This window comes from Pseudonaja textilis, chromosome 1 (genome assembly GCF_049901715.1).
Source record: "Pseudonaja textilis isolate UNSWEBS1 chromosome 1, rPseTex1.2, whole genome shotgun sequence".
NCBI lineage: Eukaryota > Metazoa > Chordata > Lepidosauria > Squamata > Elapidae > Pseudonaja > Pseudonaja textilis.
The window spans coordinates 311,229,048-311,256,744 of record NC_141990.1 but is presented as its reverse complement, the minus strand read 5'-3'; the positions used below and the strand labels follow the sequence as shown (position 1 = coordinate 311,256,744).

At 39.4% G+C, this 27,697-nt stretch overlaps 1 long non-coding RNA gene across 1 annotated transcript; it reads right to left on the bottom strand.

The window, feature by feature from the left end:
• Nucleotides 1-5,149: 5,149 nt before the first annotated feature.
• On the bottom strand, nt 5,150-27,495 carry LOC148128306 (uncharacterized). The gene is made up of 4 exons (XR_015741548.1): nt 27,407-27,495; nt 25,077-25,192; nt 5,898-6,040; nt 5,150-5,189 (listed from the first exon to the last, which is right to left on the bottom strand). It is a non-coding gene; the product is annotated as an uncharacterized LOC148128306 (long non-coding RNA).
• Nucleotides 27,496-27,697: the final 202 nt, after the last annotated feature.

Genomic DNA, 27,697 nt, shown 5'->3' with positions numbered 1-27,697 from the left:
TTCTATAACTGGTCCTCACATTTATGACCATTACAATATTCCCACAATCACATAACCAAAATTCAGGTATCTATGAGGGTTGCAGTATCCTGAGGTCATGTGATCCCCACAAAGAGTAACCTTGGATAGTGAGATGAGTGGTGTACAAATGTAATTAATCAATTAACCAATCAATAAAATGTGATTGTCACTTGTAACTTTCCCAGCTGGCTTCCAACAAGCAAAGTCAATTTGGGAAGCTGGATTTGTGCATTACTGACTTAGCAATTGTAGTGATTGACTTAACAACCATGCAAAAAGATAAATAAATCACAAAATCATGTGCAACTCATTTAACAACTGTTCTGAGTAGCACTGGAAATTCTGGTCCCAATGTTGGTCGTAAGTCAAGGACCACCTTGACTAAGCATTGCATAAAGCTCATAACAAATATACTCAGATTTCTACAAAGGCCTGGTAGAAGATCCAGGTTTTTAAAGAACTCTGGAACTTTGTCAGAGTGAGATCTAAATGGATTTTCGGGTGGGGGGGGGCATCATTCTGTAGGAGAGATGCTGCAACAGAGAAGACAGTCTTTCTGCAACCTGATAGAAATCACTGTTTGATTGAGAGGACCAAAAGCACACCAATTGTTCCTGGATCTTATCAGGCAGTTACAAGCTACTGTATTCAGGTGCTTTAGCAGCAATCAATACCTTGCCTGCCCAAATGAAAAGAAAACCAGCTCCAAATATATAAGTAAAAGAGTTAGAAAAAAAAAAGAAATAAATAAAATCAGTATTATGGCAATACAATCAAAGCCACTTTATACATGGGCTGTCCCTTTATAACAGAGCCAGAATTGGTGACTAGTTACAAGGTAAACGTGATGCTTTTGATTTCAAGACCTGCAAATGTACAGTATGCCTTGTATCCTAAACGTGAGACTGATCATTTGTATTTTGCAAGAACAATTGAAGGTTGTGGTTTGTTGCAAGAGAAGCAAGCAGTGAAGGGTGAAATCAGAGGCTTAAATGATTAGATAAAAGAAGGAAAGAGAAAATGCTAACAAATGACTGCAAGAAAAAAAATGTTTTGAATATGATAGAGGTGGCATATAAAACTGAACAGTTCGCAACAGCAGAAGAAAAATTGGGAAAATAAACAACTGCATGGTCAGTACTTGAAAGAAATTGAAAGCAAGGTGAACAGTAACAAAACATGGTAATAGCTTCAGATTGGATTCATCAAAAATTTTGAAGGAGAAGAATAAGCAACAACTACAAAGACCATATTCTTTTAAATGGAAAGAATAGTAAAGCTAGATTATGCAAAAAGAAAGATATGACTGTTCATCTCCTAACAAGTAGTTTTAAAAGTCATCATCATATGAGAAAAGTGGTATTTTGGAATTTATATGCAAAATAGAGAGGGTGCTTCAAAGTAGCAATAGCATTTAGACTTATATACTACTTCACAGTGCTTTACAGCCCTCTATAAGTGGATTACAGAGTCAGCATGTTGTCCTCAGCAATCTGGGTCCTTATTTTACCACCTTGAAGGATGGAAGGCCGAGTCAACCCTGAGGCAGTCAGGATTGAATAACTGGCAGTGGGAATGCAGAGTTAGACTGCAATACTGCATTCTAACCATTGCTGTCAACCTTGAAGCCATTTTGGAGCATCTTCAGGGCTGCCACAGCTATGCTGTTGGAACTGTGGGAATTGGAAGCGGGGAATAGAGATAACTGGGGACTTGTAGCTAAAATAAAATTCTTTCTTCTCACCAGGTGTTGGAGAGGCATCAACTAAAGCCAACTGGTGTTGGGGCTGTGACCGGATTGGACCATGTGAAGAACACGTGGACTGGGGGAAAGACTTTTATTCTGGGTGGGGAAAACTGTGGGACCTTCAGTCGAGTTTTCACCAGATGTGCCAGTATGACATGCCTAATAAATCTGTACTTTGAGGAAACACATAGACCTCAGAGGTTTGATTGTGTGGGGTCTATTACTTGGAACCCTGAGACACAGCTTACAACCCTAAGACCAGGGGTGGGATTCAACCAGTGTTACTACAGGTTCAGTGATTATGCTGCACATGTATAGACAGCTGAAAGGCATTGCGTGCAGGTGCACAGCATTTGAAAAGCCTCTTTTCCCCTACCTTTTCAACCTCAGCTGTGCTGTGCAAAGCAGCTGAGATTGAAAGAGCAGGAAATAAAGGACAGGTAAGGGTGGGCAGGTGGGTCAAACAGCAGCAAACACAGAACTGGTTTGGTGTCTGCTGCTCTTCAGAGCTACTGGTTCTTTAGAACTGGGCAGAACCGATAGCATCTCACCTCTACCTAAGACCTCAAGGATCTGAAGGACCAGGTTAGGTAAAGATCATTATAGTGAAAATCTATCTATGTGGTTGCTAAGACTTGACACCAACTTGACAGCTCATAACCATTCAATCAATCACTTTGGAGAAAACACTCCAGAATGATCAAATGAAAAAGTTATGACATTCCTGAATTCAAAATACTGGGATTCAGTCACCGAGATAAACATTATAGAATAATATAGCAAAAATTTCCTCCGCAGTTTTTGCAGCATTAGGAGCTGTAAAAATATATTTAGAAGAAAATAGAATTATTGAATCTTACATTTAGCTTATTTTATAAAGCATTGCTTGGAACTGCATACATATTACAGAGACATTCGGACAAGTCATAGGTTTTTGGATTGTTTCTATCTATGCAAACTAGCTTTGCTTCTAAAATAGACCAGTTCATATTTTCCCTCTTCTTTGTCAAACTTTCTACCTCTCTCCATCCAAACATGATGTCTTTGTTCTTCTCCTTCCTTTTGACTCACTCACTCTTCCTTTATATTGTACTTTTGTTTGGCAATACATTCTCTCTATATGCCAAACCATCTTAATGTAGTTCTTTAGGCAAGAAAACCAAATGCACAGGTTTAGAATAAGGTAGTGAAGTACAGAACCTTTTCTCACCATTGAATTTCATTTTGTTGGATAGGCCAAGTGTTCGGGTCTGTTGAAAACTTTTTGTATTGTGATCCAATCTTCTGGACTGTTGGTGATTCCCAGCAGCTTGGTGTCATCTGCAAATTTGATGAGTTCCCCTTCTATCTCCTCTTCCTAATCATTTGTGAAGATATTGACGAGTTAAATGCGAAACAGGATATGGTCTACCTTGATATGGTCCACAAAGAAGAGGGGGTTCCACCAGTGGTGGGATTCAAAACTTTTTACTACCAGTTCTGTGGGCGTGGCTTGGTGGGCATGGCAGGAGAAAGATACTGCAAAATCTCCATTCCTACCCCACTCCAGGGGAAGGATACTATAAAATCTCCATCCCCTCCCCACTCCTGGAGGCACTAACCTGCTTTCCAGCTCTGTTCTCCTATGCAGGGCAACAAAAGAAGACACAGCTGATCAGCTGGGACTTGGGAGGCAGAGAATAGATGGGGGCAGGGCCAGTCAGAGGTGGTATTTGCTGGTTCTCTGAACTACTCAAAATTTCTGCTATCGATTCTCCAGATCTGGTCAGAACCTACTGAATACCACCTCTGGGGTCCACCTATTCTCCAATACACCTGAAGGCAGAACAAGAAACAATGAATGGGAACTAATCAAGGAGAGAACCAACCTAGAATTAAGGAGAAATTTCCTAACAGTTAGAACAATTAATCAGTTGTCTTGACTTGTGAATGCTCCGATACTGGACATTTTAAAGAAGAAATTGGACAATCATTTGTCTGAAATGGTGCAGGGTTTCCTGCCTAAGCAAGAGGCTGGACTAGAAGACCTCCAAGGTCCCTTCCACCTCTGTTATTCTGCTACCTCTTTCCATCTGGGTTGTTTTTGCTCCAGTGTTATCCTACATGTTTATTTCACATTATTTTAATTTGGAAAATGCTCAGACAAGGTATGAGAGAAAGGGTGGATAAACTGACTAAGAGAAAAACAGTGGAAGGAAATTCTCAATGTCAGATGCACCAATATGCTGCTATGCCCTTATGGAGAGATGTTTCCTTCTGTGTGATAACATACTGAAAAGGGATGACAGCAAAGGCAGAGGAGAAAGCCAATAAGCATACCTATAATAACTGAAACACTCACAAAGTAGGACAATGCCATTTGGCAATGGGGATAGCAAATTTTCTGCCGATGTATTGTTTTGTGCTTACTCAAGGATGAATAGATAGCACTTGAACTCCAGTAAGGAAAGGTCTCCATTTCTTCACGTCAGCCTTCTTCCTGCAAGGAAAAATTATTTCTTCTTTCTTCTTTACTCTACCATGAAAACAAAGACTGAGAAAGACGGGCTTTTTATCACAGTATGTAACTTGCTTTATAAACTTTACGTATTTATTGGGATTATAAGCACCTTTCCCTAGATACTTTTAAATGATTTTATTCTACTTGTACACATATGCTCTGCTAAATATGAATGCACTGGATAATTCCACCCAGTTGTATCAATGCCTTTTCTTCTCCCTACAGATCTGGCCTCTCTGTGGCATATGCTGCCTCTGCTATTGTCCTTTAATTAAAACAAGAGGATTTTATTTTCTGATGAATGTGGGGAAAATATCCTGGATGATGTAGGAATATATTTCTTTGTAAATGCTGAGGCATTATAAGCCTGAACTGGAATCTGTTCAACACCACAAACAAAAGTTTGCTTGTTTTTTAAAAGGTGGACAACATCTCACGTTGTAGTGGGATTTTTTTATTATTGTTGTTTTTTTTGCTGCCAATGCAAATTATTTCAGTAGATCTGGGAAGGTGGGGAAAAACAGGCTAATAAAACTTTTAACAGTTGTAACAGGGAAAAAAATGGGAGCAAATTAAAATAGATGAGACATCATAAAAAGATGTCAATTAGCCCCTCTAGGAAAAGAAAATCATTAGAACCACCAGGGTCCAAGTGTAATGGTGGATAAGGGAATGAGCACAAGCTGGATGCAGATAGCAATAAATCAATTTAATGTTACAGCCAACAGTTTGGAAAACAGAAGGAAGAATGGGAAGGGGAAATAATACAAGTTATTCCAACATCCACTGATCTTTTTGGAGAGACACCAGAGTTGTGTAATTTCCATGTGAAGTCCTTCTCATGAATCTAAATTGATACATTACTTCTCTTTCCATTCTGGGCAAGTTGTTGGAAGGATTAGCTTGCAAGAGAAGAGAAGGCTAATAGGAGGAAAATGAATATAGTAAGAAATTGGGTTCTTGTGGAATTTTTGAGTATAAGACTAGGAGGGAGGCCACATCGCCCTGTTATCTCACAGGAACTCTGAATGTTGCCAGTCGTGAATGCAATAAATGAGGGGGGTTGGATGTAATGGGATTGTCATATTGCCCCTCGTACAGCCAACTGCAATAAAGAAGCCTTCTGTTAAACTGGACTATCAATCTACTCAGCTTCATAGTGTCATAATCTTATAACTAATGGGAGGAGGAAAGGAGGAGGAGGTATTATGTAAATTTGCCTTGAGTTATTTGTAAAGTAATAAAGGAAGAAAATTCCAATAAATACATCTTCCCCTATGCTGCATTATATATCCATGTGTAGATTTGCTTCAGCCATTCAAATAAATGCATGCAGGCCAAAACCATTCTCTCCTTATATTTGGTTCTATTCCTTGAATTGGAAAACTGGTCTTCACATACTGTACTCTAATGTGGGAACAATTAGAGTAAATGGCATTATTTCAGGGAGAATGTGCTATAATCCATCTTGCTTGCCCTCATGGGGTGCCTATTTGTTTGTTTGTTTATGACATCAACCTTCTCACTGTATAAGTGACTCTGGGAAGTTTACAGATAAAAGCCATAACACCATATAAAAGAAACAGAATTCAAAACTCTTAAAAGTGAATTGAAAAATGGACACAGCACCTTCAAGCCACCGGACACCCTGTAACAGATGATGCCCATGAAGGAGGAAATTGTGTGATGGATTGCAGTGAAGCAACAGTTTCCCAGGAAGGAACGAGAACATTCCAGAAAGGGGGCCATACAAGGGACAGAACAGCCTAGAACTGGATAGAAGGTAAAGAAAGAGAGTAAGGATAGCCACTCCCCAGAATCTTCCAGGGTATATCCATTAGAGTGATAGTACCAAGGGCTTAGTCTGGCAAGATTCTGTCTATTATGTGCAAGCAAAAAAAGAACTGAACTCATTGCTCTTTATCATCTTTAGGCTTAGCCTGACACACATTCACAGTTGCATGCCACTCTTCAATTCCCATGCCAGTTGTTAGACCCAGATTTTCATGCTCTCCTGGAAGCTCTGAGAACAGGTTGTTTTATTAATTTAACAACAACAGTGATTTACTTAACAACTGTGGCAAAAAAAGGTCATAAAATGGAGCAAAACTCACTTAACAACTGTCTTGCTTAGCAACAGAAATTTTGGACTCAGTTGTGGCCGTACATCAAGGGCTACCTATATGTTTATGTCAAGTACAGAACCATTGCAATCTGTAATACAATCGGTGTGTCATAATATCAGATATAGGACTGAGCCTGTCCTTCCAAAGTAGCTACTAGATTATCTTGAATATAGTTATAACAGAGCTCTATGTTTCATTTGAATCTCACTTGAGCAACAAAATTTTCTGTGCTCTGGTACAATGTCCACATTGTCCTTGTGCCCTCTAAAACAATTTCCAAATGGAAAAAGAAAATTTGATGGGTAAAGAAAAGTTTTTTTGCCTTTCTTACAATGTTAGACCTTGAGATTCCAATTAAAACAAATGCACAGAGAAATACCGCACCAATAAAAAGCTCCTTCCTTCCTTCTTTCCTCCCTTCCTATAACCCAAATTTGATTCAGTAGAAATGCTGGATATAAATGAAATTTTAATCATAGTATTTGTTGAAGGTAATGGTTACCAATATAGAAGATTTGAAAAGGACTCTGGACAAACGGAGAATTGGAGTATCAGTGGCTACTTGCCTGAGAGCTTTTTGCAACCTCTGGAATGACAGACAGCATCATTTAAAACACTAATTGCTTTGGAAACACCATGGAGGAAAGTTATTGGCACTGAGCATGTATCTAGTTATTGCTTCTAAGCGTGTATCTGGTTAACCACTGTGTTAAATAGAATGCTGGACCAGATGGTTAAATTATCTGACCCAGCAAGACTCTTGTTACAGTTGTATGTTCTGATCCTCAAAAGACTAGTTTCAATGATAAAACCAGCAGTTTCATGAAAGAATTCTTCAAAAAGAGAAACAGCTGCTGCTTTTGTGAATCAGAAGATGCTTTGGTTGGTGCACACATCAACACTGTGGGAACACTGAATCAATACTAGTCTTCCTTGTGGCCATTCCAGTAACCTGATTGGTTTAGTGTCTCCAAAAATAGCATGAGCCATGGTGGCACAGTGGTTAGAGTGCAGTACTGCAGGCTACTTCTACTGACTGACAGTGCCTGCAATTTGGCAGATCGAATCTCATCAGGCTCAAGGTTGACTCAGCCCTCCATCTTTCCAAGGTTGGTAAAATGAGGACCCAGAGTTTTTTTGGGGGGGGGCAATATGCTGACTCTGTAAACCACTTAGAGAGGGCTGTAAAGCACTGTGAAGTGGTATATAAGTCAAAGTGCTATTGCTATTCATGGTTTTCCTTTTGGTTTTCAAACTGGAATGCTTCCATAGCATGAACCTAAAGTTGATACAACTTTTTGAGCCTGGTGATCATCACAATGTCAAGGAACAACAAGAAATGGAAGGAACAGCTGTGACAGTAATAGAGGATGCAATGAGAGCAGAAGATGAAATGATAAGTGATGAAGGTCATGTTCCGGCCTTCAACTAAAAGCAGGATATTTGGGCAGGAGGTTGGTAAGAGAAGCAATGGGAATTTCTTTGCTGCAAGACCTAGTCCTATCTGATGCTGGTTTATACTGAAGTCTGGATTTCTTCATGTTTTTCATTTCTGACTCACATATTTTCTTTGAGTTAGATTTATTCCTGGTTCACTGTATTTCTTGATGCATCAGAATTATTGCAACATAATTCTTTCTGATCCTACTGTCATATGTGAACCACAACCAATCCTACATTTTTCATAGACAATGATCCAAAAGATGACAAATGTGGAACAAATGGGGGAAGAAGGGGATATCATTGGGTGGGAGAAACCTTTCAGTGGCGGAATGCCTGAAGATGACACAGCATACCTGCACCGCTGTGGTTGTGGTTCCTCAAAAAAGGTGTCTTTTATTGACCCTTGTGTAGACATAGCTCACATTTCTTCTGATTCATTAAAATGCAAGCTTTCCTATTAGTGCATTAGTTTGGGGTTGGTTAAAATTAGAAAGCATTTATAAGCCCAGGTCTTTCTATATTAAGAATAATCTGACATGAGTGTGTATATTTCTTGCAGAGATGTCTCCTCCTCTGTCTTTGTGGAGATGAAATTCCACCATTTTTTGAATACAATCACCCCAAAAAATCAACTATAAAAGCTACTGCTATAATACTGTGTAATTCTGTTATTCTTTCATTAACATTCCCTGCCCTCTTCTCTTAGATGTGCTCTGAGTTTTGCTCGGAGTGGCCAATGAAATGATGGACAGAGGGTGAAAAAATACGCCTAAATAGGGATAAATAACCTGAGGCTCAAGGGCGGAGCTGGCGTCGCAACGATACGGCATGCGATCTTGGAGGTCTGAGATCGCTGCCGATATCATTGCTCCTGGATCATCCTATCGGATCTAAACCATCCCGAAGAGATGGTGAAAGTGAAGAGCGCATCCTGTCAATCCCAGGGACACTGCAAAGTCCCTGATAGATCCAGGAGAAGCTCTTCTTGCCAGCGGCAAAGAGGCAGCCATTAAAGCTGCTGAAGTTGGGACAGCTCCGAAACGAAAGAGAACGGAAAGAGAGAGTGTACCGGTTTGGTGAGAACTTTTTCTTTATTCTAAGATCTGAAAGGACACCCTAAGGAAAAGAAAGAATCTGTAAAAGTTTTGACAGAAGTGATTAAGCGGCGATTTTAAACAGGAATGTCAAAGTAATTTTTTTTTCTCATTGCTGGATTTCCTATACATGATCTTATATTTTGAAACTGGACTGGTTTTGTCTTTTCCATCTATTTTTCTTTTCTCCTTTTTGATTTTGTAAACATTTTAGGCTAGAGACTCCCTTTTAGTTATTTCTTTTTAAAAAAATATCTTTTTTTTATTAATTCTTATTGCATTTTGCTTGGAAAAGGAAGGGGAAAGTGAAAGCAAAGAAACTTTGTAACACTGCCAACTAGAGACTTGGAAATATTCTATTTCTCTTGTGACCAGACAAAGCTGAAAAAGAAAGAACTGAGACTTTTTTTCAAGGACATTGCTATTTGACAAGATAGAGGGAAGAGCATGGGAGAGTATTACTGCAGGTGCTCTTCTGGGTTTCTATCAACAGCTGGAGTCTGGTGTTGAAGTTTATAGGAAAAGAAAAGGTGATAAGTTTCTGGAGAAGAGTGTTATAAAAAGAGCCTTGGATAACTGCGGCTTTGCTCCGCATTAGGAGGGCTTCTCATTGAGTCCAATGCATCAAGAAAGACACCAAGCCGGTTCAGTCTTGGATGAGCAGCCCCGAGCACGCGCTCAGGGAAGCCCTTTTATTGAACAAAAAACGTCACAAAAGAGAGTTCAGCCTACTTTACATGTTAAAAGGGTTGGGGGTCTCAGTGGATATATTGTAGCACCCAATCACAGTGCTTAAGGGATACAAAATAACCAATCCGTGCCTGCAGTCCAGCCAGTAGCCCAAGGTGGGCAGCATCCTTTTGTTCCTGATACCTGCTTTCAGCCTACGTGAGGCCTTGCAGGTATCGAAAACTCCTTTGCCTACGTGAGGCTTTGGCATATGCCCAGGCTGTTAGATGTGGATTCGCTGCTGCATCTCCTCTGTTTTAGTTTTACGCAGAGGGATTTCTTCTGGTTCTTCGCTATAGTCCATACAGAAGCCCGTGCGCATGTTCTCATCGGGGTCCTCTGAGGGTATAGCTTTGTACAGAGATTCTTTTTCCCAGAGGGCATTGACCTGTGCAATGGTGCGTTTTTCTGCTAGCAGTGACAGACTATTAGAGATGGTGCGAACAAAGATTGGTAATATACATGGAAGAATAACACACCCAGCAGCAATAATACCTATGAGCGCTATTATAGCTTGTAATCCTGGCAGTTTTGGGAGCCAGGAGCCAAAGATATTTTTGAGGTCCATACCTCGCCATACTTGATCCGGATTGTAGGTTAATTGTCGCATCTCAGTGGTTAACTGTGCTACAACTTTGCCAACCTTGTCAATTTGAAGACAGCAATTTGTGAGATTAAACCTTCCACATACCCCCTTCCTTGGCTAATAAATAATCCAAAGCCAAGCGATTTTGATAGACAGCTGTGCGTAATTTGTCTGTAGCAGTTGCAAGAGTGTTTAGAGCCTTATCTATTCGTTGACCTGCTAAATCTAAGACAGCTTGCAAGCGAATGATTCTATTAAGCATATATATGGGGTCCTGTACCCATAAGACCCGTCTTGGGCCCAAGTGGCCATGCCATAGGTGCAGACGATTCTCTGTGAGGTCCAGGTGTCCCCTGTGTATTCTGATTGGCAGGGAAGCCTGCAAAAGTATTGTCGGCTTCCCTTTTTGCGAGACAACATGTCATAAACAGGGATGCCTAGTTCCTGCTTCACTGAGATTGGAAGGAGGAAGAAGGAAGGTCTTATCCATCCCAATACACATGACCCTTGCCAATCTGCTGGGAGGGATGGGTAGGCTAGGTTACCGCAGATCCAATACATGTCATTGGGTGCAGTCCAGTTCTGGGAGGATGAAGTGTCCCTGAGATAAGGGAGGAGGGTTGTGTTGAATTTTGTGGGTGTGGTAGTAGCATTATCAGGTGCTGTCCAATTCTGGTAGGAGATGTCCCATGTACCTAAACAAAGGAGATGTCCTACCGGAATGGACCCGTTCGGGAGAAGCAGTTTCTACCGATTAGATTGGTAGTAATTGTCCAGATAAGGGGGTCAGGGGCAGTTCTGGCTGTTATGTTTCCTATAGAAGACATGTTGTTGAACAGTGATGGCGAGGCTTCTAAGGCTTGCCATGGCCACTGTTCTCCTGTGGTGGTTCCCCGCAGACAAAGCAATTGGTTATTGCAAGTTGTTTTGCAATTTTTTCTGCCATGTCCATGAATAGGTTTTTGCTATTATGCTGGTATCAGGGGCTTTATCTAGCTTCCTTAAATTATTATACACTGACCAGCCTAATGATGTTTCCTTACCCTCATATATCACTTCTGTTTTTATAGTAATGTAGGTGTTTGGGTCTGCTCCTATGCCATCGATCCCTATACCATAGGTATCCATGGCAGGGTGTTGTCTGGAGATAGTGATCTCTACCTTGTTGTCCTTGGTAGACCCTGATACTCGTTTAAAATGTGACAGATGATTGCAACCTGAGTATCCTCCCCAGTGTAATCACAGACACAAGACCAACCCGAGCATTCAATGGAGCCCCCGCAAGGGATCCAATGATTAGGGTTTCCTACGGCCCAATTGATGGGCGTGGGACACAAATACTTATGATCATGAGCATATTTGGTTTTCCAATCATCTGACCCACAAGGATATCCCCCTGGTTTGGAACAAGCAATGCAAACATCAAAAGTTAAGACAATTGGGTCAGTACCATCCTTAAGCACAGTGGTGTGATTTAGGTAGTAAAGTTTTCCCTCCCTTCAGGATCAGCTCTGCCAGAGGCTTTTGGAAGTCCGGCCCACAAAGTAACATTGAGGCGAACAGCCGCCTTGGGGTCATAGCAAATAGTTTTTGAGTTCATTTTGCATAACTGATACATAGTCCCGTTATTCTGGCAAGTTTTCCCAGTAGAAAGGCATCTCTGAGGTTGCTGGGTATGGTAAATGAGAGTCAGTCGAGTGAAGCCTGCTTGTGTGGTTTTGGTCAAGCAGGGGTGCAGTCATCTGGTTTGGTGGGTTTTTGTGATCTTTTAATCCTACGCAGCAAAGGGGGTTCTGAATATGAGTGTCAGGCTGATTCACGAATTGTCTGTGATGATGATGAGATGAGCGAGGTCTGAGGATTGTCCAGGAGCTGTAGGTGTTGCGCGTAGAATCATGGAGCGCCGACCTGAACAATAGTAGGTGGTTGTAGTAGGATGGGATATGAGGAGTGTAGCTCGAGGGGGTTGTTCAAAGGTGTTGACCCGGAAAGAGGCGTTGCTGAAGATGTAGGACCATGGCTGAGGAAGCGTTGACCATCTGAGATAAGGAGGAAAAATGTCCCAGGATGCAGTGCAGGTCAGCAGGAGTGGGGTGTCTGGCGTGAAGTATGTTACTCTGGATGGAATGGAAACTTTGGAGGCGTGTGCAGCAAGGAGGAAGAGGAGGAGGAGGAGGGCCAGCGAAGCAGCAGGGCAGATCATGTTGATATGTCTGCAGCTGGTGGTTTTGCTACCTTGGGGTGGTATGGCCTGACGTGCCGTCCAGGAACCCACAGGACACGATCTGGAAGCTGGATAGCTGCGTAGCCACGACCCCAGGTGAGGAGATCAGCAGGACCCTTCCAAGCAGGGTCTGGCAGTTGGCGGTAGTACACCTGTGGTTTGGGAGAATCAGGAGAGGGGGGGGAGGAAAAGTGCCGCTCCGCTGCTGTCGTGGCAGGGGTGCCAGAGAGATTGAGGAAATTAAGCGTATAAAGGCAAAGATTAAGGATGTTTTGCATCGCCGGGAGGCCAAGGGGTTTTTTCCCTTTGGCCAGATGTCGTTCTAGTGCTGTCTTTAAAGTTAAATTGGCTCTCTCTGCCAGGGCTTGTCCCTGGCTGTTGTAAGGGATCCCAAATTTGTGGGTGACCTGCCACTTAGAGCAAAATTCTGACATAGCCACACTAGTGTATGCAGGACCATTGTCTGTTTTTATTTCGTTTGGGCGTCCCAACGATGCAAAGGTGCGAATGCAGTGGTTAATGACATGTTTAGAGGCTTCTCCTCTCTGCGGGGTTGCCATTATGAACCCTGAATAAGTATCAATTGTGACATGCAGATACTTCCAGGGGCAAATGGAGGAAACTGAGTAACGTCCATTTGCCATATTTCACAGGCTTTCAACCCAGGGGATTTACTCCTAAGGGGATGGAATTGGCTTGCTGACTGCAGGTGGGGCATTGCTGTCTGATGGCTGAGGCTTCTGCCATGGTAAGGTTAAAATGTTTCATGAGGGCTTTGGCATTTTGATGAAAGTAAGAATGGCTTTCCCAGGGAGTTAGGGTGTGCGTGGTCATAATACCTGCAGCTGCTTGATCGGCCACGTCATTGCCTTCCTGGAGAATTCCTGGGAAAGGCTGGTGGCTGCGAATGTGGCCTACAAAGAAAGGGTGTTGACGTTGTGCAACAAGCTGTTGCAGTGTAACAAAAAGAGAGAGAAGGTTCTTGTCAATAGCAGGAGAGAGGTAAGAGTCGTGGATGGTAGAGACTATTTGGGTAACATACAGGCTGTCCAAGATCAAGTTGAGGGGTTCGCTGAAATTTTGGAGGACTAGTATGGTTGCAGCAAGCTCAGCCCTTTGTGGTGAAGTCTGCACAGGGGTGGTTTTGGTGTGCCATGCTCCATTCTTTTGCCAAGCACATGCCCCTCGTTCCCTGCTGCCATCAGCAAATATAGTCAGGGCACTGACCAAAGGTTGTTTGCTGATGGGAGAGGAGAAGGAGATGGGTATGGTTCTAATGATCTGAAAACGTGGGTCAGCGGGTGGGTGGCAGGAGACTAGCCCAGGCCAGTCGGATAAGGCCAACTGAAGCTCCTGGGAGTTTTGGAATAGAGGTTCCCAAATTTGCAGCGAGAAGGGGATAAAAAGTGTGGAGACATCTATCCCCATGAGTGCTTTTGTGCGGCTCCTGCCCTTTATGATTAATTGAGCCAATTGAGCTGGTTTGGAAGTGATGGAGCATCGGGGTGTGTGGGAGAGATGGATCCACTCTAAGATGTGGAGCTTTTGGTCCTTTTGGGTCACTGCCGCAGTCAAGAGCCTTGGGGTGGCTAGAATGACCATATCTAGAGGAGTATTGGCAGCGGCCCTATCCACCCATATTCTACGTATGTTCTCTTCTATATGGGTCAGCGCTTGAAGCTGAGGTTGCTGCAAGGATATTTTGTCAGCGGGCCCTTTTCCCCAAGTAAGGGCTTCGAATAGTGGAGAGAGAGTGTCAGTGGTTAGTGACAGGAAAGGTCGGGCCCAATTAATGGTGCCCAGATATTGTTGAAGCTGAACCAGGGTAGGTTGAGGAGGCAGAGAGAGTGAGGGGAGTGAAGGATAGGCAGTAGTTGAGAGCATTTTATAGCCTAGATATGCATAGGGAGTCAGCACTTGCACCTTTTCAGGTGCTATGTGCAAGCCTCCTTTGCAAGGATGGCTTTCAGGAAAGAGAACGAAGCAAACACTGTACCTGGGGGTCCAGGAGCAGCAACAAGGATGTCATCCATGTAATGATACACCAGAAATTGTGGATAGGCAGAACGATAGGGTAACAGGACCTTATTTACATAGTGCTGACACATGGTGGGGCTGTTGAGCATGCCCTGAGGTAGGACTTTCCATTGAAAGCGAGAGGAGGGAGAGGAGTTATTCAGACACATGGGGAGAAAGTACACAGTTCCTGGGATGTCAATTTCCATATCTTCAGAAGCAATTAATTGGAAAGATATGGTGTCAGCCTTTGGAGTGGGGCTGGCTGACTGCCCCCCTCTAGTTTTCCTGCAGTTGGGGGTGGTGCTGCAACACTGGTTTGCCCAGTGGTACCCTTTTTTTTGCACCTTGGGTAAATTGTTTTTGGCTTGTTGTTGTTTTGTGGATTGTCCCTAGCCCTACATTGTGCTTTGAAGTGGCCTGGTTTCCCACAATTGAAGCAATTCCCAGCCGGCCTGTTTTGAGAATTTGCGTGCTGCAGGGCCATTGCCAGGTGTTTCATATTGTAGGAAACAGTCCCCACGATTCTGCAAGCCTTTAGATAGTCCGAGAGGGAAACCCCCTCGGGCAGCCAGGGGCTGCAGAATCCTTTGCAATCCTCATTTGCATTCTCAAAGGCTAATTTCAACAGAAGCTCTCTGCAGGCCTCTCCATTTGAAATTTGCCTCTGGACAGCCTTTTGGAGAAAAAGGAGCTGCTGTTGGTGTTAATGAGACCTCTGACATAAGGTGCTTGAACGCCATACATGGCCACAGCTTGTTTTAAATCTCTAATTAATTTCATGGATAAGGGTTCAAGCCTAGGCACATTCCCAGCTCCATCCCCCACATATTCTATGGGGCAGAGGGAGAGCTCCTCTAGGGTAAGAGAGCCCTCCTTGCACCCCTGTGCTATGGCTTGTGCAACTGCTCCCATGGGTGTCTGATCCCCCACAGGATTTAATTTAGGAGGAACCAAGGGTTCAGGAGCTGTGGGGGAAGAGGCTTCCAGTGGGAGAGCATCTTTGGTTTTGGTCTCAGCAGCATAGGGAGGGGGACCTCCTGCAAGGGGGGGGCTGCCAGCGTTAGTCAGCGCTGAGCTCTGAACTATCAAACATTCCATTACCACCCTCCAAGTGGTTAAAATCTTTGGTGGAGCCCTGGGAGTATCATGAAAAAAGTCACCCAAACGTTGCCATGTGGAGACTTTTAAGGACCCCTTTTCCGGATAAGCCGGACATTGCGTGTGGATGTATTTTAAAAGGGCTCTGAGGTCCTTTTTAGTTGGAGCCAGGAGCTTTTTGCCCTGACTCCTAAGAATCAAAATTGAGCTCTTCGTTAATTCCCTTAATTCTTGCAGATGCACCATCTGCACTTTAGAGAATTTCCCGCCCATACTCACCTGAAGGGAGGATTTCTCCTGGGGAAGGATCCGTGACTAGACGGCGTCCCTGGGTTGCAACTGGCTCGTCCGGCCGGGTGAGATGGGAGGTAGAAGGCAGGCGAGTCTGCTTCTTTTCAGCAGATCACGTCGGGGTCACCAGATGCGGCTTTGCTCCGCATTAGGAGGGCTTCTCATTGAGTCCAATGCATCAAGAAAGACACCAAGCCGGTTCAGTCTTGGATGAGCAGCCCCGAGCACGCGCTCAGGGAAGCCCTTTTATTGAACAAAAAAACGTCACAAAAGAGAGTTCAGCCTACTTTACATGTTAAAAGGGTTGGGGGTCTCAGTGGATATATTGTAGCACCCAATCACAGTGCTTAAGGGATACAAAATAACCAATCCGTGCCTGCAGTCCAGCCAGTAGCCCAAGGTGGGCAGCATCCTTTTGTTCCTGATACCTGCTTTCAGCCTACGTGAGGCCTTGCAGGTATCGAAAACTCCTTTGCCTACGTGAGGCTTTGGCATATGCCCAGGCTGTTAGATGTGGATTCGCTGCTGCAGATAACTAAACAAAGTTCAGTGTGTTTTATTGATTTTTCCTAAGCTGTGCTACCCCTCAACAGTTTACCTTTTTGAAATAGCTATTTGGACTTTTAGTTCTTTGGAGCTTGTCTTTGCTTTTTTTTCTTTATGCTTGTCTTTGGAACTTAATTTTTTACGTTTGTTTTTTATTTTAAAAGAAAAGTTTTAGTATTAATGATTCCCTTCCTTTTCTTTTTAAGGGAGTAGCCTTTTCTTCTTTTTCTCTTTTTGCCTTTCTGGTACTTTTGTTTTTCCATCTACCTCCAATACTGTTTTTTCTTTCTTTTTATCTTCCTGTTTTTTTTTTCTCTTATGCAGCCTTTTTTATTTGAGATCTCTTAATTGGACTAAGGTGTTGAAGAACCTGAAGAATTTTTCCTTTTATTTTTAGCTTTTTATTTTTCACTTTTCTGTCTTTTTTAGGATTTTACAACTTTTTCTCCTTTGTGTATGTTTATGCTTTTTTCCTTCATTTTTGAATTTTCATTGTTATCTAACTATCGATTGGATTAAGGTATACAAGAACCTGAAGAAATTCTTTTTTCTTTTTTTATTATTATTACTATTTGGCTTCCTTTTCCCTACTATTTTTATTTGGAATCGCAATTGGTTACTTCAGAATTGGATTAAGGTCTAGAAGAACCTGAAGATTTTGAATTGTTTGAAAAGGGTAGGAAATTAACAGCTACTGGTTCTTCAACTTGTACTTCCTCCTCTCCACCATCTGGAGGATAACGTTCAATACAGACAATGTTAAGGCAAGCGAAAGAAAAAGAAAAAGAAAAAGTGACCCTACAGATGATTATGCAAGGAATTCAAAACATTCAAACAAGATCAGAGAATATTGAAAAGAGAATAGAGAACATTTACAGGGAAAACCGATGAAAAAGTCGAGAACATCCAACAAATGATGATGAAGTATGATGAGAGACTATTAAAAACTGAAGAAGAAGATAAACAAATAGATAAGAAGATTGGAGACATTGATACCAGATTAACTGTGGTTGAACAAGATAAAAGTGGGATGCTGAGATGGGAGATGGACAGATCAGAATTTTATCTCAGATTCCAAAACATAGAGGAAGAAAAAGGACAAAATCTAGCTGAGATAATGATAGAAATATTGGCTGAAGCTTTGGAAATAGCTGAGGAGAAGATGATGGATGGAATAGATGAGGTTTATTGAGTCTTCACAAGATACACAATGAGAAATAGCCTACCAAGAGAAGTCCACATCAGATTTACAAAGAAAGCCATTAAAATGCAAATTCTGCAAGTGGCAAGAGAGAAAACATTGAAATATAAAGATAAGGAGATTGTGGTTTTGAAACAAGTACCCAGAAGAGTGAGAGAGATGAGAAGAGAATACCGATTCTTGACCAAATTGCTACTTTAAAAAGAGGTAAATTATAGATGGCTGATTCCAGAAGATTTAATGTTCACATGGCAAGAACAGAGATACAGAATTGATTCAATTGAGATAGCTGAATCATTTTATACAGAATTTTTCAGAGGGAAGGAGGAAGAGGCAGAAAAAGAAATTTCACTAATTGAATTCCAAGAGGACTGCCACATGACGACTGAAAAAGAGGAAGGTGCAGTAGGTGGAAAGAAGGAAGCCAAAGGACAACGTGAACCAAGATCCATGAGAGCTGCCAATCCTAATTATAAAATATAACCATGGAAGAGAAAAAATTGATTACAAATAATATAAATGGACTTAATTCAGCCGTTAAAAGAAGGAAAACTTTCCATAAATTAGAGAAATTAAAATTTGATATAATCTGCCTACAAGAAGTACATATTAAAAAGCAATATGAACAATTGTTGATAAAGCCAAAACTAGGGAAAATATTTACCTCTTTGACACAATGCAAGAAAAGAGCAGTGGTTTTATATATTAAAGAGACCATTCCAGCGAAATTGATTTATACTGATGACAACGGAAGAATACTAATGGTGGAAATATTGGATAATAGTACAAAAACACTCCTGATTGCAATCTATGCCCCGAATGACAAACAAGAAGAATTTTATAAAAAATTACATATCAAAATAATTGAACTGGACTACGCTAATATAGTTATGATGGGAGATTTTAATGGAATTGTAGACAACAAACTGGACTATACAGCACAGAAAACAATAAAGCAAAACAGAAAGACTTTCCCTAAATCTTTTTTTAATATGGTAGATGAAATAAACTTAAAAGATACATGGAGAGAAAGAAATGCTAAAATGAAACAATACACCTTCTACTCAAATAGACACTTTTCATGGTCCAGAATAGATATGATATGGATGTCCACAGAATTGTTAACTAATATTCAAGAAATAAATATTGAAACAAGTACTTGGGCGGATCACAATCCAATGACAATTAAATGGAAAGGACAAAGAAGAAGATCTAGATGGACACTAAATAATACTATTTTAAAGGAAAAAAGACTTCACACAGTGGATGGAGAAAGAACTGTCTTTTTTCTTTAGAGAAAACAAAAAAGAAGACACATCAATCCAGAATGTATGGGATACAATGAAGGCATATGCCAGAGGCTTGATAATAGACTATACAAGGAAAAGAAATACCATGAAAAGATTAGCCTCTAAGGCATTAGAGGATGAGTATAAAGGGCTTGAAAAAGAGCTACAGAAAATGCCACAGAAAAAGGACATTGAGTTAAAAATGGATATAACCAAACATAAAATGGGTCTAATAGAAAAAGAAGAATTAGTACAGAAAATTAGAGGTGCTAAACAGAATTACTTTGAAGATGCAAATAAACCAGGTAGATGGTTAGCATATAAATTGAAAAAGGAGAAAGAATCAAGGAAAATATAGCAATTAATAGATGACCAAGGCCAAGTTTGCTATGGTAGTAAAGAGAAGAAGGAAATCGTATGAGACTATTATGGGAAACTATAAACACAAGAGAATATTGATGAGGAAAGAGTCAAACAGTACCTACAGAATGCTAAGTTACCCCAGATACCTAAAGAGATTGAAACAATGTTAGAAAGCAATATAACGATGATGGAGTTAACTGAAGCACTTAAGAGGTAAAATAATGGAAAGGCACCAGGCCCAGATGGACTTCCGGCAAAATTTTACAAAACATTACAAGAATCGTTGAATCTTCCATTGCTAGAAGTTATGAATGAAGTTATGTTAAAGAAGAGGATACCTAAATCATGGTCAGAAGCCTATATTACACTTGTTCCAAAAGAGGAGGCCGATCCATTACAAATCTAGAACTATAGACCTATTTCCCTACTAAATGCAGATTATAAAATTTTTGCTTCAATATTGGCAGAAAGACTTAAAAAATACTTAAATAATTTTATTAATCCTGATCAAAATGGATTTCTGCCAAAGAGACAAATTAAAGACAATATGAGAGTAATCTTGGACATTTTGGAATACTACGAGGCACATCCTGAAAAACAAATGGCTTTGATATTTCTAGATGCACAGAAGGCATTTGATAATGTGAATTGGCGATTCATGTTGTTACTGCTGCAACAGATGGGCTTTGCTAGAAAATTTATTCAAGCAATAAAAGCTATATATCATAAGCAAACGGCAAAGGTAATGATAGAGGGAGAACTGACAGACTCTATTGATATAAGAAAAGGAACAAGACAAGGGTGCCCACTATCACCTCTGTTGTTTGTGTTAACTTTGGAAGTGTTAAATAGAAATATTAGAGATGAAAAGAATATAAAAGGGATGAAAATTAAAAAGGAAGAATTTAAGTTGCAAGCATTTGCAGATGATCTGGTTTTCATTTTAGAAGACCCACTAGAAACAGCATCAAAATTGATAGAAAAGATAGAGACATGTGGAAAGGTGGCTGGTTTGAAAATAAATAAAGATAAGACAAAGATCTTGACAAAGAATATGATATCAAGACAAAAGGAAGAACTGGCAGACCTATTGAAAATTCAGGTCACGAATAAGATCAAGTACTTAGGGATATACTTGACAGCAAGATGCAGTATGCTAAAAGAGAATAATTATATCAAACTTAAACAGCAGATAGTGCTAGATTTGGCAAAATGGGAAAATTTACAACTGTCACTGATATCAACAATCAAGGTGAATATATTACCCAGAATTTTATATTTGTTTCAAACAATTCCAATTAGGCTTTGAAAAGACTATTTTGAAGATTTAAATAAAATTGTGTTGAAATATATACGGCAAGGTAAGAAAGCAAGAATAAAGTTAAAACTTTTGCAAGATGCTAGAATAAGAGGAGGATTTGGTTTGCCTAATTGGGAGTTGTATTACCAAGCTACAAATTTGATGTGGGTTAAGGAATGGATAACATTAAGAAATACTAGATTGTTGACATTAGAAGGACATGATCTGTTGTTGGGATGGCATGCTTTTCTATGGTATAAAGGAACTAAAACACAGGGGTACTTTAGAAGACATTATATATGGGAGTCTCTGTGGTTAAACTGGGAGAAGATTAAAAGACAATGCTATTTGAAAATTCCAGTCTGGCTATCGACTATTGAAGCATTTTCTTATCCTATAATATATAAAAAGGAACAAAGTAAGATATGGTGAAATATTGAATGAAAAGGGTGAACTTAAATCTATACAAAAACTAGAGGAACAAGGTATAAAGATGAATTGGTTTTCATACGCGCAAATACATTCAAGGTATGATAAAGATTCTAAAACAGAAGATTTCTATGATAAACTGACTGATTTAGATAAGATTTTGACAGGTACTGATGAAAAGGTGATTTTAAAATTCTATGGATATTTATTAGAAGCTAAACTAGAAGAACAAGTTAAAGAAACTATGATTGCTTGGGGGAAGAATTTTGGATATGGGATTGATCTAGAGAAATGGCAAAAATTGTGGTCTCAAAATTATAAAATGACAATGTCAGAAGCATATAAAGAAAATTTGTATAAGATGTTTTACAGGTGGCATTTCCTCCCAACAAGAATAGCAAGAATGTTCAAGAATAAATCCGAAAAATGTTGGAAATGTCATCAGACACCTGGCTCATATTACCATATGTGGTGGACTTGTGCGGATGCTAAAAAATACTGGACTAAAATCCACACGTGGTTGGAAAAAATGACAAAAAAAGCATATAAATTTGAAACCAGATATATTTTTATTGGGAATTTTACCTGAAATATATAGTAAGATTTGAAATACCCAATTATAAATGTATTAACAGTGGCTAGGATTGTATTTGCTAAAAACTGGAAAAATGAGAAAATACCATCACAGGAGGAAATTATTAAGAAAATATTGGAATGTGCTGAAATGAGCAGATTGACATTTGAAATTAGAGAACAGGATGATAAACAATTTTATAAAGTTTGGGATCTATTCTATCAATGGTTAGACAACAAAGTATAGCAACAAAATATGTAGACTTTTAGAAAATACTAAATATATAAAGATGTATTCTTTTCATTATATCTATAAAATGATTTTAGGATAGATTTGGGATGATAATATGAATTGCCACAAAACAAATTAAGTAAAATATAATTATTTCCTAAAGCATGGATGAATAAAAGTATAGTCAAATGATTAATAATGATACCAATGTATTTAATATTGGATTGAAAATACGAGATCATATACAATGTAATTGTAATTGAAGACTACGAAATGGAAGCACAAAACAATTTGTAAACCAACCGGCACACTGTATGTACATATATGGAAGATGGCCTGATGTTTTTATGTTTTGTTTGTTTATGTTTGTTTTAAAAACCAATAAAAATTATATTAAAAAAAAAAAAGAATAACCTGAGGCTCATGGACTGGCTTTGGACATTCTACTCTCATTTTGTTGGCCTCAGAACCTCCTCAGGTCATTTTGGTTTTTTAGCCAAAATACTAGTGTAACTGCATTTTATTCTGTATGTTGGATGGTTTTCAGTATAATTGACACTTGGCATGCTTCTATTACTCATTATGCTGCAATTGTTAGATGGGGCAAGAGCACAGCATTCTACCTCAATGAAGTGCTTCAAACAATGGAAACTACACTATTCAGCTCACTGAAGGACAGGTGTGTGGACGAGCAGGGAGTTTGAAGGAAATTGCAGGCACCTGTGCTGCCTTCTTTCCCTCCAATTTGAGCTTTTTCCTGTGTCACCACAGCAGAGTTGCTCATAAAGGAACAACCTTGACTCAGGTATGGGAAGAGACAGATTGTGGAGCTCTGCAGCTACCAGCAAACTGAGTACAACAAATGAAAGAAGACACTTTTCCTTCAGAAGGACAGTCCTAAGCAGAGGAAATGAAGAATAGAAGTCCAGCAATACAAAGCACAACATAAAAAGGTGCGAGAGCTGAATAAGCTGGCCATTAATAGAGAAGAATAAATCTCAAGAGAGATGTGACTTAAGACAAAACAGGCTTATGAAAGTAATGTTGATGAATACTAGTAATAATATAGTGTTTTTGAACCTTAGCAACTTTATGATGTCTAGATTTCAACTCCCACAGAGTTCCCCAGCTAAAGTTGCAAGATTGAGAAACACTGGCTTAGAGCATAGTATATAGAAATAGAGTAACAGGTAAAAGCGTATTGAATAGTAATAAGAGTATAGCATTGTAATAGTAACAGTAAATTGGGCAGTAATAGTAGCAATGGTCCCACCAGAGAGAGCAGGGCATGTTGTATGTTCTTCTTATGGAATTTCTTCTGGTGGGAACAAGAAAAAGATGGCTCATTCCCTGTGGAAAATCATTGTGCTGGATATTAGATTGGCCCCCACCTTGTTACTTTTTGAAAGACCCTGAAGACAAGGTTCTGTCAGTGGACTTGGGACCCTAGGTTGACACAAAGCCAGTCAAGTAGCCTATTTGTGTTTGCCACCATTGAAGGGGGTGTGGTTTTTAAATTGTGGGGTTTTTATTTCTGCATACTGTCCAGAGTCACATTGTGTGAGTTGGGTAGTCATATAAATGAAATAAATAATATAGTAATTATCATAGTAATATTTTAGAGATAGCAATAGCAAAAATATAGGAAGCACTGAAATATGACTGTAATATGTTTGCTTTTACAAAATAAAATATCTTCCCAACTTATAATAGGGGGTATAAAGAATATATATAAAGGATATAAAAAAACTACTTATCTAGATTCCAGTGCTTTTGTGCCTCTCTTGAGTCTGTACTTGGGTACAGTTTTTTAAAAAAGAACCCATTGCAAGGTCTAAAACTATTGGTCTCTTGAAGGTTCTTCATATCACTTCTGAAACATCTTCCAACATGTCCAAGGGCTTTATACATCCCACAACACTGAAATTTCTACCAGCTATTGATCATGCTGAAGAAGGTGCAGAAATTATGCCAAATGAAGCAACATGCCAACCTCCCTTGGCTTTTAGACATGAAGGATTTCATGGCTCACAAAGCAACTTTCCAGCCAAGAGGAAAACATAATTGAGAACTTGTACACCTTACTATTTATATCTAGCTGCATAACTGCATTATATTACATTCCACTTTTAAATAAATTTAACTTTTGCATTTGCCTTTGTTTTCAGCACTTCTCATGGATATTTGTATGGGAAATCTCTGTCACTGTGGATCTCACTTACAGATTACAGATTAACAGATTTGGAAGGGACCTTCTAGGTCATCTAGTCCAACTCCCCACCCAAGCAGGAGACCCTACACCATTTCTGACAAATGGCAGTCCAATCTCTTCTTGTCATATCACCAAAGTAGCAAATCAAGGAGAGAAGCAACCTAGAACTAAGGAAAAAATTTCTGACAATGAGAACAATAAACCAGTGGAATGGCTTGCCTTCAGAAGTTGCGGATGCTCCATCATTGAATGCTTTCAAGAAAGGATTGAACAGCCATATGTCCAGAATGATTTAGTGTCTCCTGCCTGAGCAGGGGGTTGAACTAGAAAACCCCCAAGGTCTTCTAGAAATGATGATATTCTGAACAAATGAGCCATTCTGAATGGCAGGATCTCAAGAGCAGGACTATTAAGAATTTCCCTCCTTATGGAAGAAAAAAAATCTACATTTTTTTTGTTTTTAGTTTAAGTCTTTTTGTTGGGGGTTTTGTGCTCTCAATTTTATGGAGAATCTGCTTTAATGCTTGTGTAACTTTAGAGGCAGGCTGAAAGATAAGTTATAAACATTTTAATTCATAAATAAAACAAACATTCTGCTGACCAAGCTACCTTATTGGCTTGTGCAAATATTCACATGCATGGATACACATATACAGTTCTAGCAAATGGTCCATCGATTGAAAAATATAGCTTTGTTAATTTTTATTGTTTTGTGATTGCTAAGCAGCTGTCCCTGTCTGATATACAGGCTTACTATAAAACCATTTGCATCGGAGAAATTCTGCAACCCATTCATTTAAATCATGTTTCATCTGGATAATGGAAGCATGTGGTAAAGCCAATAACATCCATTTATTCCCAACTCATTGCACTTATTTCATATTATTTTTCCTTCATTCTACAAACAAAAAGAACATATGGATTACAAATTAGATTTGATTAAGGATAATTGGGTTTTTTCTCCTAAAGTCTTTTTTTATTATTATTATTTCAGATGCCCCTTATAACTCACAGCTGGAGTCTGTTGGCAGTAAGTGGATGAATCTCACTGACCTTGTTCACAGTAAGATGTGCCAGTCCATAGGAAATGAAGCAATTTTGTAAGAAATTCCTTGCATAAGAATTATCAAATTTCAGGAGGAAATAAACTCTGGTCTCCTCATTTACTCCTGCCAAAAGAGAACTTTTCCTGATGAGCCATTTCTGTAAATATTTCTACTTACAATCATTTCTGTATTCTCTTCCTATTGGGCCCAATAAAACTAGTAATAGATCAAATCTTTGCATGATGAGGCAGTGCTTAAGCATGTAAATTGGTTATTGTTAAGAAGAAGTGACATCAGGACACTATTTTAACTAGCAATGGAAACAATATTGCTAGCCCTATAAGGTAGGACAGAGCAAGAAATAGACTATTGGATGACTAAAAGCTACTTTTATCAAAATTGGCTGCAGTAAATAAAATTTTGTCAGTCTGATTATGCTTCCTCCCGCTCTATATTTATGTGAATTGGGGGGCGAAGAGGTGTCTGAGATTATTTTATAATAATACTTCATAATATTTTATAATCTCTTCATAAGCCTTGAACACTTGGGTCTTTCATCATCAACCCTAACAGCGTGCAAAGTGGTTGCATGAGGCCAAACTAGGGCCGTTCTTTTGCTATTTTGGGAATTTTGTTGTTATTTTTCTTTGACATTTTCTATATTGTGATAATGCTTTTAATCATTTTAATCATTCTGCTTGTACACGTTGTGCCGCATTCTCTGTTGTTGCAGGAAATTACGAGACTCAGTCCTTGGAATCCAGAAATAAGTTGGTTTTATTTGCACAAACAGGTTCAGAGTATTCTGGTGAGAGTCACTTCTGAACAACTTTCTTATTGAACAGCACATGCCTATATACTTCTTCAGAAGGGGCAAAACACATCAGGTATTCATTTGTTACTTGAAACACAGCTTTTGTTGCTAGGCTAGGCTGGCTGGATGTCACAAACCCATCCTGCTAAACTGTAATTATCCTATTTAAAATTAGCCTCTATCACTTGATCATTGGAAAATATATAAAGGATTGAAATGTACGTTTGGATTATAATGTGAAACAGAAGATTATGTATTTTGGGTATTTAACACCTGATAAACTGTGAAAGGTATATAAAGATGTGCCAGTGTATAGTAGAAATTAACCTATCTAAAGATATTTTTTTATCATCTTTGGTGGGCTTGTAAGAAAGCTAAGAAAGATTGGGATCTGCTATATATTTTAATTCAGAGAATTCTCAAATTGTACAGTTGAAGCCAGAAGTTTGTTTGTTTTTGAACTTTGATGAAAAAAATTGAAAAAAACACCAAACATTGTTCTTATGTATAATATAAGAGCAGCAAGGCTTCTTTGTGCACAAAAATGAGAAGGCTCCCAATTACCCACAATAGATGGATGGTGAAGTTAATGGAGTTGGTGGAGAAGGCTAAACTTGACTGTCCTAGTTAAAGAAAATATTTTTAACTTTTGGATTTCTTGCTTGAGAAAGAAATGGAATTTTAATGGGACAATGACTACAACTCTTTGACTATAGTGCTATGGTTTACTCTAGTTCAAAGTGTCATTATATTTCATGCTTGCATCTTTAGCAACAAGAATCAGTTTTTTTCTATATATTTTTTCCTTGCCTAACCCCCCAATTTTGCTTTACTCCTCCTTCCCCCTGTCTTTTCCTCTTTAAATGTTTTTTTTTCCTTGTAGGAACCAGTTTTGCAGGAATGAAGCCAGCATGTGACAAGGATGAATTCATCATCTCCAGCTGTAGAGCTAAAGCTCCATCCTTTTAAAGCCACAGCCATCTGCAGACCCCTTTTACAAATCAGGAATAGTTTTGGTCTTGTGTTATTATCTGAGGTGGTAATTTCCTCTGGGAATCCAGAATGTTTTCCTTAATTATTGTTATTGTTCAATAATTACAAAGTAGGCATAGAGCCCTCACTATCAAAATGAGCAGGATGACACCTGACAGCCCAGGTGCATTTCCAAGCAAAAGAGTCTAGTACTAAAAGATGACTCATTAACTGATAGATGATAACTTGGGAGCGGATGTTTCTTGCACACCTGTTTTTCTTTCCACAGACAGCAAAATTAAATTGTGGAATTTCTTGTGGTAAGAGGCAATGATGCTACCAGCTCAGGTGCCCTGAAAAGAATTCTGAGGGATTCAATTAGCCATAGCAGCTATTGGCCTGGTATCTAAAGTGAAAGTCAAATTTTATATTTTATAGATCTACATGTATATTTTTGTATGTTTTGTTATTGTATACATTATTACTACACAGTATGATTATATAGCTTTTTGCAAGGCAGAACAAGAGTAATACACATGTACTACACACACCTTAGTTGAACTTGGCTGATCTTGGAAATGATAAGCAGGGTCAGATCTGATTAATGTTTGGATGAGTAATCCCCAGGAAATATCATAGCTGTAATTAGAATGGGGAATATGTTTTTTTAAATCCTAGATTGTTAGAATAGCATCATGCCAAACCCTTCCTATAAACTTATCCAGCAAGAATTTATCCTATCTCTTTTGAATGTCAACTGTTTAGTTAACTGTATTCTGATCTACCCATTGCTCCTTCAGTTGTAAATGACCATCTAGTCAGCTTTTTTGTGGGGGAGGACC